Source organism: Cryptomeria japonica, chromosome 3, assembly GCF_030272615.1.
Source record: "Cryptomeria japonica chromosome 3, Sugi_1.0, whole genome shotgun sequence".
Lineage (NCBI taxonomy): Eukaryota > Viridiplantae > Streptophyta > Pinopsida > Cupressales > Cupressaceae > Cryptomeria > Cryptomeria japonica.
This window is the reverse complement of record NC_081407.1, coordinates 196,527,143-196,548,744: the sequence shown is the minus strand read 5'-3', so window position 1 is coordinate 196,548,744 and position 21,602 is coordinate 196,527,143.

Below are 21,602 nucleotides of genomic sequence, written 5' to 3'. Positions count from 1 at the left end.
ATTATTATTGAATTTATTTGTTTCTCAATATTTTCCTATTTTGCAATAATTAACTCCAATTATTCAAATTCTTAAATAATTGTGTATAATCATTTAAATTCTCTTTAAAAAAAAAAAAAAAAAGGATTAAGAAAACCCATTTAAATAACCCAATTCTCCTACATTATATATATATATATATATATATATATATATATATATATATATATATATATATATATATATATATATATATATATATATATATATATATATATATATATATATATAATTTGTTGGCATTGAGTTGTCATTGATGTCAACCGGTGAGTAGGAGATTGTTGGTATGGTCAACTGATGTCAACTAAGTGTCTACCAGTATGTAGAAGGATGTACCCGACATAAGGAAGATTAACATGAAGGCATGTCAACCGGTATGGTGAGAGACATAACCAGTATGTAGGCCGGTCGTTTGTTTGTGATGAAAAGGCAGAGTGTCAAAGAGATCACAAACCGCTGGAGGTGAAGTTGAGCTACCGATGTAGTGTATGTTGTCGGATAGCAGCAGGAGAAGCTTATACCGGTAAGGGCTTGAACCGGTATGGAGTTTTGTCGAATGAATGAGCATGAACCGATTCAATGTCGGTGGGTCGATTGCCGACATGTTTGATAGGTGGATGTCAGTTGGCAAAAAGGCAGAGGTTGGTGTGTGCATCGTTAAGATGTGATAGGTGTGATAGGTCGACATTTAATGTGAGGAAAAAACACGGATTGTTTGCAATTGTTTGTGGCTCGATGAAGGATGGACGACAAAGGAAGATCAGACGGTTGTTGGCGTCGTGATCAAAACATGAAATTAGATTGCAGGATGACCTTGAACAAGAAACAACTGGATCATAAATGTGTCGATTAGTTTCAAGGCCGAAAATCAGGGTTAGGTTTGCTATTTTTAGCAAACATGCATTGGACAGATGAAAAATGCGTGATGATTTATCCTTCCAAAGAAGGTGAGCGAACTAAGGCAGATCAGATCAGATTTGATGAAGATTTGATTGGTGGAGGGAAACTCTAGCCGCCCTCTGTTTGAATTGCTTTTTAGCGGGAAAGCTTCAGTTTAATTATGGTGACCTAAGACAAATAGTTGTTGCTACTGTAGTGTGAAGGATAGAGTGAAATTGTTGTCAGAGAGCCGAAAAGATAAACATCTGAAATGTTTGTGAGTGAAGATTTTACCTGTAAGGAGAAGCAGGGTAAATTGGTGTAAGGAACAAACCGATAGAGAGTGCAGAATGCAAAGGTGACAAATCGGATGACATAGAACTTAATAAAGTGTGATCAAGAGTAAGTCGAATTCAACAGAAAGAGGGAGAGAAGACTCAGTAGAGTAAGAATCAGCAGATATGTTCATTTGCAGTGTGTGTGGAGTGATCACAAAAAAGTAAGATTGAAACTGGCAGAGCAGAGTATTGAAGGGTTGCAAAACTTTATTTGCAACAGGGATCTCTTTTGTGTATTTGAATTTTCATATTGTTTTCACTGAGTAGGTGCTTAGTGCATGGTTTGTAGCTCCTTTAGGTTGTAGCCTATAAATTGTGTAGGGGTTGGTGCTCCTTTGAGTTGGTGCCCATAAATCAGGGGTTGGAGCTCCTTGGGTTGGTGCCCTAAAATTTGTAATCAGATTTTTTCATTGTGAGGATGGATTGGAGTAGAAGATCTCCAATAGCTATTCTCATCGATGTTTTTTCCACATTGGGTTTTCCTCGTACATCTGGTTTTATGTGTTGCATCTTCATGTGTATGTTGTATTAATCTTTTAGATATTTATCCTACACATCTTGTTTGCATTGTCTTGGTAATCGGTCTGCATTTTGTTTATTTCATATTGTACCGGTATAGCTGATTAAGTAAAAAGTGTTTAAATCATCGATTCACCCCCCTCTCAGTGATCTATTGTGTCCAACAATTGGTATCGGAGCCGAGGTACCCTGTTGTGTCAAAGCGTTCTCTAGCTTGGGTAGATCCTGTCGAGTGTTCACGATGGCAAGAAATGAATCAACCTCCTAAAAAACCCTTATGTTTGATGGTATCAACTATGCCTTTTGGAGTAGAATAATGAAAACCTATTTGTCTTCTCTAGGTTGTGATGTATGAATGCCAGTTGTGAATGGGTATATAGTCCCTAATAATCCTCCTACTGATCTAGATGCTAAGAAGGAATATGAGAACAATGCTAAAGCTAAAAATGCCATTCTTAGTGGGTTATCTGATAATGAGTTTGTGAAGGTCATGCACTGCTCATCTACAAAAGAAACTTGGGATAAGTTGCAGAAGATATTTGCAGGCGATACTAAAGTCAAGGAGGGCAAGTGACATACACTGAGAGCACAACTTGAGGGTTTCAAGATGAGAGATGAAAATAAGATTGTTGATTATCTCCAAATGATTGATGAAACAACAAACACCATTAGAGGGCTTGGAGAAGAAATAAAACATGAGGTGGTAGTGAAGAAAGTACTTAGATCCCTCACACCTAAGTATGATACAAAGGTTTTAGCAATAGAAGAAGCAAAAGATTTGAAAGTCTTTACAATGGATGAGTTGTACGGTTCCCTCACTGCCTATAAAATGAAGACTATTGGTACTGAGGTTGTGAAGAAAGAAGTTGCATTCAAAACATCAAGAAAAGGAAAAGAAGAGTCTACTCATGATGGAACCTATATACGGTGAAAATGGATAACAATAATGTTGAAAGACTAAATAGATTCAACCACAAAACCCTAGCCTAACAACAACAAAGATCCACCATAACATATGCAGATTACCTAAGACAATGCAAATCAAATGAAATCACAAAGATTATACCATCACATGTCCAATAGGTCTTGGATCTCCATTCTTCCTATCTCCATTAATCTTGCTTGATATATTTGCTCTCAGATTTTATGTGCACAAGAGCTCAACAAAGAACGGAAATGTGGTTGCAAGTAGGATCGCATATGAAAGTGTAAAAGGCGTAGTGTAGTCGAGTGCGCAATTGAGTTAGGGTTTGATAATGAAGGAAGCATCTCCTTATATAGAAGACACTATATGAAATGGAGGGATAAGATTGAGAGGTGTAAAAGATAAATGGTTGGCTATGATTAGAGGGTAGGTAAAGAAAATAATGAGAGAGTAGGTAGTGTATGAATTAAGAGATGAATGACATGTGTCATAGGTAAAAAAGGTTAATGAATTAATTAAATAAATAAAGATTTGTTTAATTAATAGAAGAAGTGGGATCAATTAAATAAATAAGATATTTATTTAATTTAGGAAAATGATAATTTAAATAAATAAATAAATGTATTTATTTAAATGAGAGATAAGGCTAGAAGATGATAAATGAATTAAATAAATAAATAAAGATTTATTTAATTAATAGAAGAATTAGGCTTAGATAATTAAATAAATAAATATTTATTTAATTAGACATGACAATTTTAGGTGTATACATTTTTCCCCTCTTTGAGACAATGCAGCTTGTCACGTTGTTTCAAAGAAGATAATATGAACTGATACAAAGTTGCCCCAAGATGGGAATGGTATGCTCCCTCGAGAGATTGGATGAAAATGTCTGAAAAGATCACAAACAATCTCTTGATAAGAAAGAAAGGCTAGAATGGACTGACCGAATAGGATGGAGTGACAGAGTCACGGGATAATGAAGACTAACTCGGGAAACGAGGGCTAGGGTAGTCTATAAAATAAACTACAAGGGGAAAATATCCTCATTGTCATCCACACATCCAAGAGATCAGAGTGTAGAGCGAGAAGAGAGTAGCAACAGTCAGCAGCAATGGCATTGGTTCATAGATTCGATCGCGTTTGCCAATTTCAGAGGCCAACAGATGCAGGAGGGCCAGTGAGTACCACAAAACCTCCTTGTACTTTGTTGCATTAATTATTGTCATAAATGCATGCTAGGTAGCGCAATAAATGCGCTTTAGGATAATGTCAAAAAATGTCAAAACGTGTAGGCGCATTTGCATTGGTGCCAGGCGCGTCTATGTTGGCTAGGCGCGTCTGTGTTTGTCCCAGGCGCATCTGTGCCAGAAAAAGCGTCTATGCTAGATGCGAGCGTGTTTGCGTTGTGCAGGCGCATTTGTGAAATGTGGGCACATTTGTGCAGGACAAGCGCGTCTGTGCAGAGCAGAGGCACATCTGTGTATTTCAGGTGCGTCTGTGCAGAGCAGGCACGTTTGTGCAGTCTGTAAGCGCGTTTATGTCTTCAAGGTCAAATCGACAGTTCTGTGATGAACATACGCTGTCGATTGGATAAGCTGCTGAGAGGATACACTCAAGCAGGTCCTCTAGGGAAGACTAGGATAACAGATAGGGCTAGGATTGACAATTCTCTGATAGAACATATGTTGCGAATTAGGAAACTACTCAAGAGGATACACTCAAGTATAGCCCTAGGATAGGATAGATCAAGGTACTTTGTGATGAACAGTGAGTACCAAGACATAGTACTTTGTGATGAATAGTGAGTACTAAAAGAGCAGCACTTTGTGATGAACAGTGAGTGTCACTAGGAGCAACACTTTGTGATGAACAGGGAGTGCAAAACACGTAGTACTTTGTGATGAACAAGGAGTGCAAAACACGTAGTACTTTGTGATGAATAGGGAGTACCACTAGGGTAGATAGAAACACTTTGTGATGAACGGTGAGTGTCACTAGGATAAAAGCAACACTTTGTGATGAACAGTGAGTGTCACTAGGATAGAAGCAACACTTAGTGATGAACAGTGAGTGTCACTTTGACTCACATGATTGCTTTGCTTGACTGCAAGAGTATTTGCCTATGCTAGAGTCACGAGAGAGATTCCCATCGACACAGAGGTTATGACTAGAGTTGACCTTTGAGGAACGAGCTGCCATTGAGGTTATGTGTCTAAGATACATTCTTTATGTGTCTAAGTTTTGGGCGAACATGGGGTTGCTGACTGCTTTGGCTGAGAGATGGCATTCTGAGACATGCACTTTTCATTTGCTGATGGGTGAGATGACAGTCACCTTGGAGGATGTTTACAGGATTCTGAGGATACCGATCAATGGGGAGCTACACCCTATTCACTTGTCTATGACACTGAAGCTATCTTGCCTATTGAGGTCGAGTTACCCTCTTTACGAGTCTCTTTGCAAAACATTATCAGTGATGAAGAATACAGGGTCTCTCGCTTACAAGAAGTTAAATTATTGGATGAACAAAGACAAACTACTTTTAATCATCTCAAGGCTTATCAACAACGAATGAGTCGCAACTACAATCATAAAGTGAAGCCTCACACATTTGAGGTGGGTGACTTAGTTCTCAGAGAAAATCCTAAAAATCAGCAAGACATAAAAAAGAAGGGCAAGTTCGAACCAAATTGGCTTGGTCCTTACTTCGTCATAGCAGCATATGAATATGGTGCATATCAGCTCTCAACCACAGAGGGTGAACCTTTGGAAGATCGTATCAACAACATGCACCTTCACAAGTTTTATACATAGCTCTTCAGAGTATCCTAATTCAAAAATACAAAAAACAAAAAAAGCAAAAAAAAAAAAGCAAAAATGATCAAAAATACAAAAAAAATCATTAAAAAAAAATTGTTACTTGGTGAAAACCTGGCAAACAGGCGCCTTGTGACACAAAAAATTGAAAAAAAAAACAAAAAAAAAAGAAATATTGAAAAAAATAAAAAGTAAAGAGAAATAAATCCATCCAACGGTGAAAACCACTTCGGTGGCGCCCTGGGCAAGTACCATGGTGAAAACTGGGTCACCAGCGCCATGCATAGAGACATTGCTCCTCCCTCCTTCAAGATTCCATTTCATCCTTTCACTTTGCACACACTCACAACCTATCCATCCATAATAAATTTACACATTCCCATCATGGTTTGTTATTGATCTACCCAAGATTGGTTCACCATTCATAATAAACATTCATTTTCATCCTTTTTATCCATAATAAATCAACTCCTATCTATGGCTAAGGCAGATCCTACATCTAGTGATGGGTGTGGAACTAAGAACATCACATGTTTTGAGGAGTACAGTTTCTTCCAGTTTTCTTCAGTCTATTCGCGCAAAATCCGCAATAAAGCAACATTTGCATCATAAATCCACAATAAAGTTTCATCTTCTTCGCAATACGGTATCAGTTGCATGGATTCAGTCAGTTTCAGATGAGACACAACAGCAATAATGGGCTTCAACAAATCAAATCTTTCAACAAACTCAAACAACATTATGGTTCAGTGCTATCTATCTTTTTTGTGAAAGTAAACATTGTGACCACAATCAAATAAGACTTATACAAATGACAAGAGACACTAAACTTGAGGACTACAGTGGATGTTGGTGTCGAGTCTTGGTGTTATTTTGATTTTATCTTTTGATGACATGTCTTTTAGCTTTTCCAGGATGTCCCTGACTAGAGATTCTATCTCCAGGATGTCTTTAACTAGAAAGGCGAGGATGGGGTATCGTCACCTATTTTTCTTTGCTGTCTGTGGATTGTCTCTTAGTAATGCTATGACTTGTCCAAGGATATGAGGACATTGAGAGTCTAGTATGAACTGGGGCATTCCTTGTTTGCAACTGTCTTATCTCCATGCAAACAAGTACTATATGCGAGGAAAGTGGGTTGATGAAACTCAATATATGAAAATATTCCAAAAGACCTGTCCACACACACACGAGACTTCTTGGTGCAAGTTATGGAGCTATGAAGGATAGCTCAACTTCTCAAGGTTGGTTCCATGGTTCTCTATCTCACAAGATCCCTCAAGCCGATGTCTTTGCTTTCAGATCACTAAGCAAAGTGACTTAGGGATGACTAATGCAAGAATGAGGGATGCTTTAGATTAATCCTAACATGAATGCATCCTATTTATGCATGTTTCTACAAAATGGATTAAACTAGATTATAAGATGACAAGGTTAGTAGCAATACTATCCTAACATGATATACTAGTTAATGATTTAAGCTAATGATAATAGAAATACTCTAAAATGCATATTAGATTAATTCCTATTGCAAAGAGAGGCTAAATGCAAGCTAAAATTGAGCATAAATGAGATACTAAAAGCTTGGATGATAAAATGGAGGGATGGAGAGCTCTATTTATAGTGAAAATAGGGCAATGGAGGGTCAAGATTGGAGGAGTTATCAAGGGCCAAGATTGAAAGTTATCAATCCATGTTTACAATTTTCACCAATGAAATGGTGACAATTGTCAACATAAGACTGTTTTAGAGGAGAGGTAGGAAGCATTAAATGCTTGAGGGGACATGATGGTTACCTTAAGAGGTAAGGATTAGGATTAGATTAGGGTTTATCCAATGGATAAAGCTGTTACCCAAAGGATAAACTCTTGTGCAAGGGATTAAGAAATAACCATGGTCAAAGCATTAAAGGCTTGATGAGACCCTTGGGTTACATGAGGGTTAAGTTAGTCAAAAAGTCTCTAACCATGCAAGAGGGTTGAGTTAACCATTAATGGTTTGGAAGACTTTCAAGGTTAAGTTGTTGAAGACCTAAAGCCTTTAATGGTTTTCAAAGACTTTGAAGGTTTGAGAAGTGACTTCCCTTTGCTTAGGGATGTGACAATGATTAGGATAGGATTGGGCTAATTAGAAGGAGTTAGAAGAATCTAGAAGGGATTTAGGCATGCAAGTGGATTTTGTAGGAGAATGCAAGTAGGAAGAATTTTGGGATTTTCAATTAAAATAAAATCATTTATTTCAATTAAATGGTGTAATTTGCATTTGGATAAATATTTAAATAAATATTAATTTATTTAAATGTGAATGTGAATTTTGGATTTAAATAAATCTTAATTTATTTACATGAGAAAAAGGAAGATAAAGCATTAAATGCTTGAAGACTTTGAGGGAAACCATTAAAGGCTTAAGAAGACTCTAGAAAGAAGCCATTAAGTTTGAAGACTTTAAATTTGAAGACTTTAAGGGAAACCATTAAAGGCTTAAGAAGACTCTAGAAGGAAGCCATTAAGTTTGAAGACTTTAAGGGAAACCATTAAAAGTTTTAAGTGGGTGAGGATAAATAGGATTTTAAATAAATAATTTTTATTTAAAATAGTTGTGCAACTTGCATTTGTAGGAAAATACAAGTGGGTGGAGGATAAAGGATTAATTAAAATAAATTGTTTTATTTTAATTTGGTTGCAAGTTGGAGATTTAAATAAATTAGATTTATTTAATTGGGGTAGACTATTTAATTAAATGTAAATTTAATTAAAAGTAGAGAGAAGGGGTTTAATTAAATAAAATGATTTATTCAATTAAATGATATAAAGGGCTTAAGTGAATTTAAATAAATAAATTGAATAATTTATTTAATTAAATAGAAGAATGTGGTGATTTAATTAAATTAGATTTAACTAGAATAGAGGAATGAGAATAAAATGAATATTAAATATTTATTTAGGAATATGGTCATTTTTATACGTCTACATTTTGCCCCTCTTTGAAGTGACGTGTGCACACATGTTGATTCAAAGAAAATGATGTGTCGTCATGATTTGGTTATGATCAGTGTGATGTCTTGTCAAGATGTTCATGTTGTGCCCCAGATTTTGATAAATGATGTTGATAATGCGCCCTCGAGAGATGAATTAAAATTTTAAAAATTTGAGTCTATGTTGAATGCAAGAAGTTGATTCATCTCCCAATAATGATGTTTGCGAGGGTTTGATATGAGACCACGAGCAATTTACATGTTCGTCCACGCAACCCTAATTTTCATTTACCCTATAAAAGGGAAAAAGTGAGTTATTTTGTCTCATTTGTGCTTGCTAACTTTGGAGAAAGTGACACTTGGAGAAAAGACAAAATGTTGATTTCATTTGCGTCTCATCGATTCAAGCGCGTTCGAAGGTATCGGAGGCCCACCACGTATGGACCACCGGTAAGTCATCATTTTTTACCCCTTTTCGATTTTTGTTTTGTCATTTTTGATCATATTTTAGAATTTTTCCACATGAATTTAACGGTTTAGCACCTCTGGGTTAAACCGTAGCGCATACGATTGGTTGCATAGCGCGTAGAGTTTAATAAAATACAGTAGCATCCGGGTAGATTAGGATAGCGCAGTGGTGAGTGGAAAATCTTGGGTAAAGTAGGATTTTGGATGAAGAAAAAAAAATGTAGGTTTTTGCCAGTTTTCTGAGGATAAGTGCGAAGTGGCAGTCTGTGTGTCTATTGTCATTGTTTTGATAAGTTGTCCAATATGAGTTCCGATATGGTTTTTGGATAGATAACTTGATTTGATTTGCAATGTTTCAAGTTGATATATATGTGGAACTTGAGTTGTTTTACAAGTTGATATGGTTGTGGAACTTGAGTTGTTTTACAAGCTAATATGAATGTGAAACTTGAGTTGTTTTACAAGTTGATATGATGTGATATGGAAATGGATTGGATATGGTGTGGAACTTGATTAGATTTTCAATGTTTCAAGTTGATATGAATTTGATTTGCGATATGAATTGATAGGATGAAGAAACTGATATTAGACTTGTTTGGTTTTTTTACAAGAGCGACTTGGAGTTGTTTAGTCGTGAGAGCGATTTCTGAGACCATGGTCGTTGATACCACAATTGACGCAGGTTGACAGGGATATCATTGAGAGGTGTGGCTCGAGCAGAGACTTTGGAGAGAGTGGTGGCGGGTGGCTCGATGAGAGACACCTCGAGGGAGTTGGCTTTGAGAGCCAAAGAGGCGGAGTATTACCGGAGGCATTATGAGGATGTGGTTCCCAGGGAGCGCGGAGTTCTGAGTTTCATAGCTTCGAGATCCAGTCGATCTAGGGAGACCGAGTCGAGGACAAAGAGTAGAGGTGTGACAGGGCCTGTTCATCAGGATCCACCTGGGGATCCTGGTGCTGGGACATCTGTTGCGAGACCATCACCCTCAGGAGATAGTCATACTTGAGAGACGTTTTCTCTATTGCATTTTGATCATTTTGTTGTTTTTGGCACAGACATGACATATTTTGCACATTGATCATTTTTGAGATATATATATGACACCATTTTCTTTGATCCTTATGTGATGTGTTATGGATGATGCTTTCTATATGATTTTGTTGCTTCTATGATGATGATGCAATGCTTAGATAGATGCATGTGATGAATATGATGTGATAATGCATGATGTATGAGATGTATCTTGTATAATATGATTTGATGGGAGATGTATCTTGAAAATGAGATGTATGATAATAATATGTTGTGAGATGTATCGTGAAAACGAGATGTATGATAATGATATGATGTGCGCAACTAATTGTAAAATGATATGCAACTAATTGTAAAATGATATACAACTAATTTGAGCATCCTCATTCTGCGTTTTTCATCCCTGTATAGTCACATGTTTTTGCCTTCTTTGTAGGTATCATCATTGAGCATTGATTTGTGTGGGATATGTTGAAAATTTATACAAGCATAATGGTATAATTGAACCATAATGACCTGAGAAAAATTTACATGGTTTTTGATTTTGCAAGATGGCACAAGCGTCAAGGTATAATTGAACCAAGACGACCTGAGTGTCGATTGCGTATAAACAGACAAGATTAAACCATTTGTATGCGCAAAGTGGATTCATGTCTTCAGTGATATGCTTTGAATCAGGTCTCGAGACAAGTATTTACACAGTACAAATGATCGCCTCCCAGACAGAAGACTAAGAAAAATATTGGAGTTTCCCCATGATCTCTAGCTTTGAAGCATTTAGTGAGAAAATGCAGAGAATCTAATAATTGAAAAAGTTCAAATGCAAAAATAGTCAAGACTTTATGTGATAATGCAACATTTAGTACTTCAAAAAATCATCCATCTTAGCATGTTTGTGATTATTGTTTTAGTGATCCAATGTTTTGCTCTGCGATGGAGTGAAGTTTTTGTCGCTGGATGTGATGTTTCTAAGTTTTGTAAATAGTTTTGATGTCTTGAACATGTTGCAAGTGTTGATGATTTATTGCCCCTAGCCGAGTGTGCCTCTTGATGTGGATACGTTCAGTGATTACCAAGCCATGGTGGAATGTGGTAAAAGGATATATGGATAGACCAGGATAATGACTACGCTAAGTATGTCCTAGATAATGCCTAGTTTGATAAAGGTGTTGGGCAATGGCCATTAGTATTTGGATTTATGGCTATATAACAGGCTTGAGAATAAAGATAGATAGAGGAGTTGTCCTCTCACAAGAGCGCCTGTTTGCCAGGTTTTCACTAATTGTTTTTATTGTACCTTTTTATTTGCTTTTCCTTGATTTTTTGATTTTTTTTTTACTTTTTCCGTGCATTAGACTACTCAAGTGTAGTACTTCTTCAAATGGATGTTGTTAGTTGGTTCGTCGAGTACATCTCCTTCTGAAGTTGTTAGCTGATAAGCACCTGATCCATAGACTGATATGATGACATAGGGACCTAACCAGTTAGGTTCAAATTTACCTTTCTTTTCTCGATCTTGCTGATTTCTAGGATTTTCCTTGAGTACTAGGTCACCAACTTTAAAATTTCTGGGAATGACCTTGTGGTTGTAGCCTCTGCACATGCGTTGTTGATATGCTTTGAGATGAGTGTAGGCATGTTGGCGTCTTTCATCCAGCAATTCAAGTTCTTGCAGTCGGTTAACTCGATACTCTTCATCCAGGATTAAGCCTTTTAGAGAGACTCTGAGAGATGGAATTTCTACCTCCAGGGATAAAATAACTTGTGATCCATATACCAATGAGTATGGTGTCACTCCTGTAGGTGTGCGGATGCTAGTTCTATATGCCCAAAGTGATGGATTGAGTTGTACGTGCCAATCTTTACTTGCGTCATTCACTGTTTTCTTTAGGATTTTCAATATTGTCTTGTTGGATGCTTCTGCTTGACCATTCCCTTGTGGGTAGTAAGGTGTAGAGAATTGATGTTGTATTTTGAATTTTTCACATAGTTCTCGGACATCTTGGTTTTTGAAAGGCCGTCCATTATCAGTGATAATGGAACTTGGAATACCATATCTGTAGATCAGATAATTTAGGATAAAAGAGGCAATTTGTTTCCCAATCACTGTGGTCATGGGGACTGCTTCTATCCACTTGGTAAAGTATTATGTTGCAGTTATAATGAACTTGTGTCCATTTGAAGATGAAGGATGAATTTTTTCGACCAAGTCTAGTCCCCACTGACAAAAGGGCCATGATGTCGTGAATGGTTGCAGTTCCTGTGCTGGTGCATGTATCAGATTACCATGGATCTGGCATTTAGGACACTTTTTTGCAAAGTGATAAGAGTCTTTTTCCATTGTCGGCCAGTGATATCCCATTCTCAGAAGCTTTTTAGCAAGAGTAGTACCACTTGAATGTGTGCCACAAATACCTTCATGAAGCTCATGTAAAGCGGAGTCAGATTCATTACGATCAAGGCAACGAAGAAGAGTACCATCTAGACCTCGATGGTATAAAGTATCAGCAGTGAGGGTATAACGAGCGGCTTTTCGGATAAAGTTACATTTTTGGTTTCTGGATAGGTCAATGGGTAAGATATTGTTCTTAAGGTAGTCATATATCGGTCCATATAACAGAGAATCTGAACCAGTCAAGGCATAGATAACATGAGATTCAGAGTGGTCATAGGCAGTGGAGAACAGTTGCTCTACCAGAAACTCATAACGACTCTGTTGCTCTGGAATTTGTAGTAATGAAGCGATAGTAGCCATTGCATTGGCTGCTTTGTTGTTCAAACTTGGTATTTGCTCGAAGGTGATGTGTACAAAATATTCCTTGAAGTCATCCACCATTCGCTTGTAGGGTAGCAGCTTGTCATCCTTTGTCTGATAGTCGTTATTGATTTGATTGACGACTAGTTGTGAGTCTCCGTATACCTTTAACGCTATGATTTTCCATTCTACGGCCATTTTGATGCCTATAACCAATGCCTCATATTCAGCCACATTATTTGTGCATGGGAACATAAGCCTATATGATCTTGGTATAGTGTGTCCTTCAAGAGTGATGAATAGAATGCCAGCACCTGAACCATGTTGTGTGTAGGATCCGTCAAAGTATAGGGTCCATTGTTTGGTAGAAATAGCAAGAACGTCCCTGTCCGGAAATTCAATCTCCATAGTTTGTTTTCCTGGTAGCGGTGCTTCAGCCAACTGATCTACAATTGCTTGTCCTTTGATAGCTCTTCGTTCTATGTAGTGGATATCAAATTCACTGAGAATCATGACCCATTTAGCCAATCTGCCTGTAAGAGCTGCCTTGCTGAGTAGATATTTGAGAGGATCAATTTTTGCCACTAGCTTAATTGTGTGTGCTAGCATATAATGTCAGAATTTTTGAGAATCGAAGACCACTATTAGACAAGCCTTCTCAATGAATGTATAGTTGAGTTCATAGCCGTTCAAAGTCCTGCTGATGTAGTATATAGCTCGTTCTTTTCCTCGTTGATCTTCTTGTGCCAATAGTGCCCCTAGTGATATATCTATTGTTGAAATGTATAAAATGAGTGGCTTTCCCGCTATTGGTGGTACTAGAACTGGTGGATTCATCAGATACTATTTGATTTGATAAAAAGATTCTGCACATTTGGCTTCCCATCTGAATGGTACATTTTTATGTAACAAATGGTTAAATGGGAGACTTTTATCTGCTAGTTGAGCGATGAATCACCTGATTGATTGAAGTCGTCCTTGTAGAGATTTGAGTTGACTGATATTCTTTGGTGGTGGCATCTCCATAATGGCTTGTACCTTTGCTGGATCTACTTCAATACCTTTAGCTGAGACTATGTAGCCTAGTAACTTACCTGATGTAACCCCGAAGACACACTTCTTAGGGTTGAGTCTGACTTGGAATTTCTCCAATCGATCAAAAATCTTTTCTAAGATGCTTAGATGTTCTGTTCTGGTGAAGGATTTAGCTAGTAAATCATCCACATAGTCTTCCATGAAGGTATGCATCATGTCATGAAAGATTGTTGTCATTGCTTGTTGATAAGTAGCTCCTACATTCTTTAAGCCAAAATGCATAACATTCCAATAGTACGTTCCCCAACTACAGGTAAACATTGTTCTGTCTTGATCTTCTGGGGCTATTTTGATTTGATTATAGCCTGAAAAACCATCCATTAGTGATAACATTGCATGACTTGCTGTGAGGTCTACAATTATGTCGATACTGGGCAAAGGAAAGTCATCCTTTGGACAGGCTTTGTTGACATCTCTGAAGTCAGTGCATATTCGGATACTACCATCTAGTTTTGATACTGGAACGATGTTGGAAATCCATTCTGCATAGTCGATAGGTCGAATGAATCTGACATCTAATAGTTTCTTTAGTTCAACTTTGACCATGAGTGCGACATGGGGATTCATCTTCCGCAGTTTTTGCTTAACGGGCTTAACTCCTGGAGAAATGGACAAGTGATACATTATTAAGTGTGGATCAATTCCGGGCATATCTGTGTATGACCAAGCAAAGTTGATTTTCTTTTCTTTAAAAAAATTGACAAATGCTTATTTTTCTTCCTCTGTCAGAGATTCTGCCAGGTGTATGTTTTTGGCTACTTCTCTAGTACCAATGTTGATTGATTGAGTGGGCTCAATCAATATGGGTGATTGCTCATGAAAATGTTTAGGAAGAGTGTCAAGTCTCCCATCTTTAGGTGCCTTAAAAAGGTTTTCACCCTCAGATGCATCCTTTATTTTTACTTTTTTTTGATCTATAGCTGCCATTGACTGGTTTTCAGCAATAGATCCTTTATTTGGTTCATTTTTGCGACTGAAAGACTTGGCACTCCCTTGGTTGCAAACATCGTCACTTTATTCACTAGTAGAGCTTGTTTCTGGATTAACGGTACATAGGCAGTGGATAATAGATTCATCATTCGGGAAAATTGGTATATCATGTATTTCGGGTTCATCCCAGTCAATTAGGTTAGGAAAGACAAGCGGTAAGGAATCGTTTGGCGGATCAAGCTCTACTATTGTAAGTGTCATGATGGAGGTATTTTCGTGATTGGACTGGATGTTGAAGAAATTAAGGATTTTGTCGAGGTCTTCGATGGTATCATCTTCCGTATAGACTTGTTCATAATGGTGCTGCTCATTTTCCTTGGCGTCATAGATATTTTGTGGACCAAATTCAAGTGGTCTATCTTCTGTGCTGCGTGCTTCTTGAGACATGGGTGTATGGCTTTCTTTTACACAAATATCCTCAGTAGCAGTAGAACAACTGCCCCATTCATATTCATTGGAATCAGTTTCAGAGGTAGTATCCCACATTCTATCAGAGCTATGAACTGGTATGTTGTAGGGTGAGAACATGTCTTTGATGATTGATACAAGTTTTACAGTTTTCTCAAATTCTGTGTCAAATCCTATCTCCACTCTCTGTATTTGTTCATATACGGTCCCTTCTGGAGGAGGAATAATGCTATCAGGGTTTGATTCTTCTTTGTTGGATATTGGCTTTTGAACATAATGTACTTCTATAGATGTTGCCTTCTTTGGAATGATGGGTTTTGTTTGAGTTTGTTTCCTTTCTTGGTGTTCACATTCTTGACGTATTTTCTCTGCTGACTCATATAATGCCTCCTGTCAGGATTCTTCTTTGTACTTCTTCTTTGCTTTCCACTAAGGTTTTTGATATTTGTGTTCTATCCTTCTTGGTGGCAGAGTGAGTTCAAAACCCAATCCTATTTTGTCTCTATTGAACTGTGAATGAGGATCTATTGGTTCAGTGACGCCTTCTTTACGTTTTCCGATAGGTCCTTTGCCATTATATCCCATTTGTTGCATGATTAAGTAACCTTTTCCATACATGTGTATGGGTAGGACTACTTCCATGGCAGCTGCCCTGTTATTTTCCTCTTCATCCTTGTATAACCAACTAAGGATATCCTTTTCCTCTGATTCATTTTCCAAAGTGCCTAGCTGGATGAATGTGCCATCAAACTTGGTGATGGGCTGAATTGCTTGATGTGTTGATGTTGTAGGTAATCCATGGGATTTAGGTGATGTTGGTAAGTTAGCCAAACACATGGGCTCTAAAGAGTATTCTCCCATGTCGTTCTCTTTGATTTTCAGTGTTTGCTTGAAATCTCGAGACAGTGATGTAGACTTGTCCTATTGAAGATTTGGTGCTAAAGAATTTTGTTTTTCTCTATTATGCGGAACCAGGCTATCTTGGGCTGCCCCCATTGTGTTGCAATGTTGAAATGGATTGTGATCAGTTGATATAGAAATTTCTTGCCCATTGTAGGGAAATTTTACACACTGGTGATAGGTAGAAGGCACTGATTGCATTTCATGGATCCAGGGTCGACCTAATAAGATATTGTAAGTAAGGTCTATGTCTAATACCTGACACATAGTATCCTTCTGTATTGGTCCGACCTGAATCGGCAACATTACGGTTCCTTTAGATGATCTTTCTTCATCATCATATGCCTTTATAGTAATCTTTTTGCGTGGATCAATAGACTCCTCTGAGAAGCCTAATGCACAGACAAGTTTTAAGGTACATATATTAAGCCCAACTCCTCCATCTATCAATACTCGTTTTACTCAGTGTTTATAGATGATGACTTCAATATGGAGAGGAGTGTTATGTGGATGGCTTAATGAGATATTATCCTGCTCAAAAAAGGTGAGATTATGAGGGCCTTTCATATGAGCGACCATCGCTTGGAATTTGTCAACATCCAGATCTTGAGGTACATTGGTTTCCAATAGCACTTGTTCCAATATGTCTTTGTGTTTTGGCGAAAGTTTTAGCAACTCTAGTATAGATATTTGAGAAGGAATTTTACACAGTTGGTTGACTAAATCATATTGAATTTTGGGTACAGTGTTTGTTGTTGACATATGTCCCTTCAAGACATATTTTTGAGCTCTGGTTGTTACGTTGACAGATTCATGATTATGCTGGTCTCGGATTGTGATGATGTTTACATGATTGTCTACAGCTGATATATGATTGATGGTGTTATTGTAAACGTGATTGATATGAGCCCCACGGGTATCATTTGAACTTGAAGCTCTATCTTTGTTGTAGTTTGGAAGAGGATTCTTAAAGGCTCCATGGTCACTATTTGTCTTGAGACCATCCACTGTTAAATCACCTCTATCAATCATGTCTTGAACAATGTTTTTCAATCTCATGCAATCGTTCATTTGATGGTCTTTGTTGCGATGGAAATCACAAAAATGTGATTCATTCCACCAAGGTGGTTTGACTTGTGGTTCATAGTTGTTGATTGCAGGTAAAGAGATAATTTTGTTTGCCAAGAGTTCTTTGAATGCTGACTCTAGTGATTTTCCCAATGGTGTGTAGGTGCATTTTTGAAAATTGTTAGTGTTACCTCGCGAATTGTTATTAGGCCCTCGATTTGTGTTATTGTTTTGAGCATTGTTGGTGTTATTGGTGTTGTTGGTATTGGGTTGACTTTGATTGGTATTCAGTGCATAAGCGTTAGTATCTGGGTTAGCATCTTTGGGATTCTTTGTAGCTTGAGGATTTCCTGATAAGGCGAGCATGGGTTGTTTAGATTTTGGATCATGTGGTTCATTGCCTCCGTTTCCATTGTTTTTGTTTCTAGTCCAGAATTTGGATTTGTCTAAGCTATTGTTGTTTTGGTTATTGTAATTTGATGAACCTGTTCCTTCTTTGAAGAATTTGAGTGTTCCTTTCTTGACACATGCTTCCTCTACTTGAATGCCATTTTCTATCAGTTTAGTGAAAGACGGTATGCATTGGAGCTTGAGCCTGTAACTCATCTCACTATTCAAGTTATCGATGAAAATTCCATTTTCTCCTTTTCAGGAATATTGCGAGGATATCGTGAAACCATACGGTGACAACGTTGAAGGAATACCATGAATGTTTCATTGTTTTTCTGTTTGGTGTTACAGACATCCAGCATGGTGATAGCATGTTGAATGTTATAGGAATACTGTGTTATGAATTTGTTGACTAGTTCATCAAATGATCTGACAGGAGGTGTGATTTTGGATAGCCACTCAATTGTTTGTCCTCCCAAGCTTCTTGGGAATAACCTCATCAGATAGGTGTCATCATGAGCGAATTCAAGACTCATGGTGTAGAATTCTCGTACATGATCACGGGGATCACTTTTCCCATCGTACTTGTCAAATTTGGGAACGTCTGAATTTGGAGGAAAAGGGACCATGTTCAATCGTCTGTCAAACGGATAAGGACAAATTTCATTTAATGAGTACCATACCATTGTTCCTTGTTGTATGTCTTGCATTTGTCTTTGTAACATTTGCATTTGCTAAGTAAGAGCAACCAAAGGTGTATTATTTTGTCGAGGGAAGAAATCTCCCCTTGCATTGGTTCTCAGTTGAAAAGGTGTGTTGAATGGTATGTTTTGCTCCGATATGTTTTGTTCAGGTATATTCAGTTCTGGGATATTTTGTTCAGGTGTGTTTTGTTCGGGGTCTCGAATTTCTTCTTCTCTTTGACGTTCTTGATATTCGTAATGTCGAGATCCTGTTCCGAAAATGTTTGTGTCTAAGTCTTCGGGAAGTTTAACTCCTTTACTTGTGAGCATGAGTAGATATTTTTCTTTGTCAATCTCCATGAGTCGTTCTACAAGCTTTTGAAAGGAAGCACTTTCCTGACATTCTCGAAGGAGTTCATCAGTGATTTCAGGTTCCTCTAGATGTGGACCTTCAAAAGGATTAGATAACCTTCGATTCATGCTTGATTCTGGTGTTGTTTTGCTTTGTTTGTTTCGTTGAGAGCGAGTAATAGGCATCTAGTAAAAACTTTCTGTGATAAAGGGGATAAAATCCTCTTCGATGTGTTGCTCAAGGGTTGGTGGTTCAAATTGAGGTATGTTGTAAGTGATGCACTCGTCGGGAAAGAATGCAAGATTGATCTTTCCTCCTTGATTGATTTGTTGACTGAATGTGGACTTCTGGCAAAATGCTCTAGTCTTCAAAGGTTCTTTGTCAAATTCATTGGATTTGTTCTGAATATAGAGTCGTACGTGACAAAGAAATGTTCGATGAGATTTGAAGAGTTGATGATTGATGTATAAAAAATTATTTCTTTTGGCAAATTTCAAAGGACTTGGTTGTTGTTTCTTCAACTAAGTGTTACGATAAATATTCTTTCATCTCAGAATATGAGGATTAGTCATGCATAAGTGATTTAATGGTTTCCTTTGAGTTGTTTTTGGATTCAGTTTATCTTGTTTTGAAGACTTCAAGTTTTACTTTATCAAAGTGAAGGTTTAGATGCCCCCTCATGACAAAGTGTGCCAAATGATATGGATAAAGTTTCCCGATATGAAAACTTGATTTGACAACTTGGAGTTTTGAACAAGTGTGTTTGGGATAAAATCCATGAGATAAGGACCTATTTGTCACTTGTGTTGATGTTTCTCGATTTTGATAGGATATATATGTTTATCGTGTAACCAGTTTTGGATGTTTGGATAACTTTTGTTTAACTAGAAATTTGCTCTAGAAATAGTTTTTAACACTCTGTTTTGATATTCTGGTTTGACGAAAAATGAAGCTGATGAAAGGAGGTTTTAAAAAATGTTTTCAAAATTTTCAAAATTTATCACTGTTTTGTCCCCTGTTTTTTTGGTTTTGATCACGCGCTAAAGCAGAGACGGGATGCACTACATAAAGTTTTCAATGCACTAAGGAAAAGACCACACGTGCTAGGTTGCCCCCAGCTACGCAACAACTAGTTTAGACTGTTTATTTTTGTTTTCTGTTTTACTCAAAAGGTCATGTGCTAGTATGGGTCTGCTAAGCGCTAACTGATCAACTCTATGCGCTTGTGTTTGACTCCCACGCGCTAATCTGATGCTCCAACGCGCTAAGCTATTTTCCAGACATGCTAACTGTTTCCTATTGTTTCCAAATTGTGATGAAGCGCTACTATGAATACATGAAGTGCTAAGTGTAATACTTGATGTGCTAAGTAATGGTTGATATGCGCTAAGATGTTTCTCTTACGTACTAAACTGCCCTGTTTTGACTGTTTTATGTGATTTTGGTGTTTTGCCTCAAGTTTTTATTACTGATGGATGATTTTCTAGAAGTAACAAATGCAAACACAGCACAAAATGCATAACCATTTTTACCTAATCTAAACAATAAGTGTATATTTTGCGAGGATGTGTTCAAATCTCAATGTTTTAACAGGTTTGGTTACAATGAATACACTTCAAAAAGACTCTTTATTCAAAGGTCATAAGTAATACCATAGCCCACTAGTCTCGATACTCCGTCAGCTCAAACAACCATGTCACCCCCTAGAGGGCGCCCATTTTTTTGCCTTTTGCCAGAAATTAACTCAAAGTGAATTGCTTCACAATTGAGTAATTATCATGGGAGATATATGGTGAGTGATCTTGGGGGTGGATTCTTCCCCACCCTTGCACTATGATATTACAAATGTCTGGTTACTGACTCGGCTCAAGGTTTCTATTTCTAAGGTTCGTAATCAAGCTTCCTGTTCGGCCGTCAGTGATAAACTCCCTCAAGAGGCTTCCCAACCTTTAGAAAAAAGGCTTTACGTATCTCAAGGATACTGGGGGAAGGCTAATCACTGTGCACAACCATTGAAAAGGACTTTCTTCCCTTTCCACTTTTGATTATAGTGGGTTGGAACACTTGGCGTCAAAGTCGTTTCTCACTTAGGTCGTTCCCTTCACATCGGCTATAAATGGCTTTAAGAGTTTTTCAACCCCTCGCGAAGGCAGGCCTGCTAAAGGATGTAAATGCTTTAAATGGCTGAAAACGTAAGAGTAGTCTAGCTTTTTGATCACCTAGTTAAGGGGAGAGCATATACCTTCTACTTTCGAGACAAGGCAATCAAGTTGTTCTTTTTATCCTTTCAATTCAGTGATTTTCTAAAATCTATATGGAGATGTTGCTCCACAAAAACATGGTGTTTATTTTATCTCTTCAAAGCAATGATTTTCTAATCTAGGAAAAGAACCTAGTCAACAAAGCAAAACTTTGATGTTTGGTCAACAAAAGAAATCGATCAAAAGGGGAAGATCTTCCCTCTTTAATTGTGAAAAAGAAATTTAAAGTGTGGTTCTTTTTCCTTGAATTTTTTTTAAATTGATCCTTGTATGCACCAAAGGATGGTGAAGTTCTTTTTAAACACCTTTGCTTTGCAAAATGGAAAAATTGTTTTGTTCTTTTTAGAGCCCAATTGAAAATTTCTCTCCTAGAAAAGCAAAAAAAGATTGTTTTTGTGGTTCTTTTTATAGCCCAAATAAGGTGAGTTCAATTTTATTTAACAAGAATTAAAAAGACTTTAAATTCTAACTAACTTAAACAAGTTAGTAAAAATTTAAACTATTTATAGTTCTAGAAATAAGACTAAGCTCCTCCCTGCAATAAGATGTCAGAAATCCTGTAACAATACCCACCACAGTAATTAGAAAAATACGGGTTTTTGTGGACTTCAACAAGTCTAACTTTAAACTCGGTTACAATTTTAATTTTTGCCTTCTGTCTGTGATGCACTACAGAAAGGACTTTACGCACTACAAAACAACCTG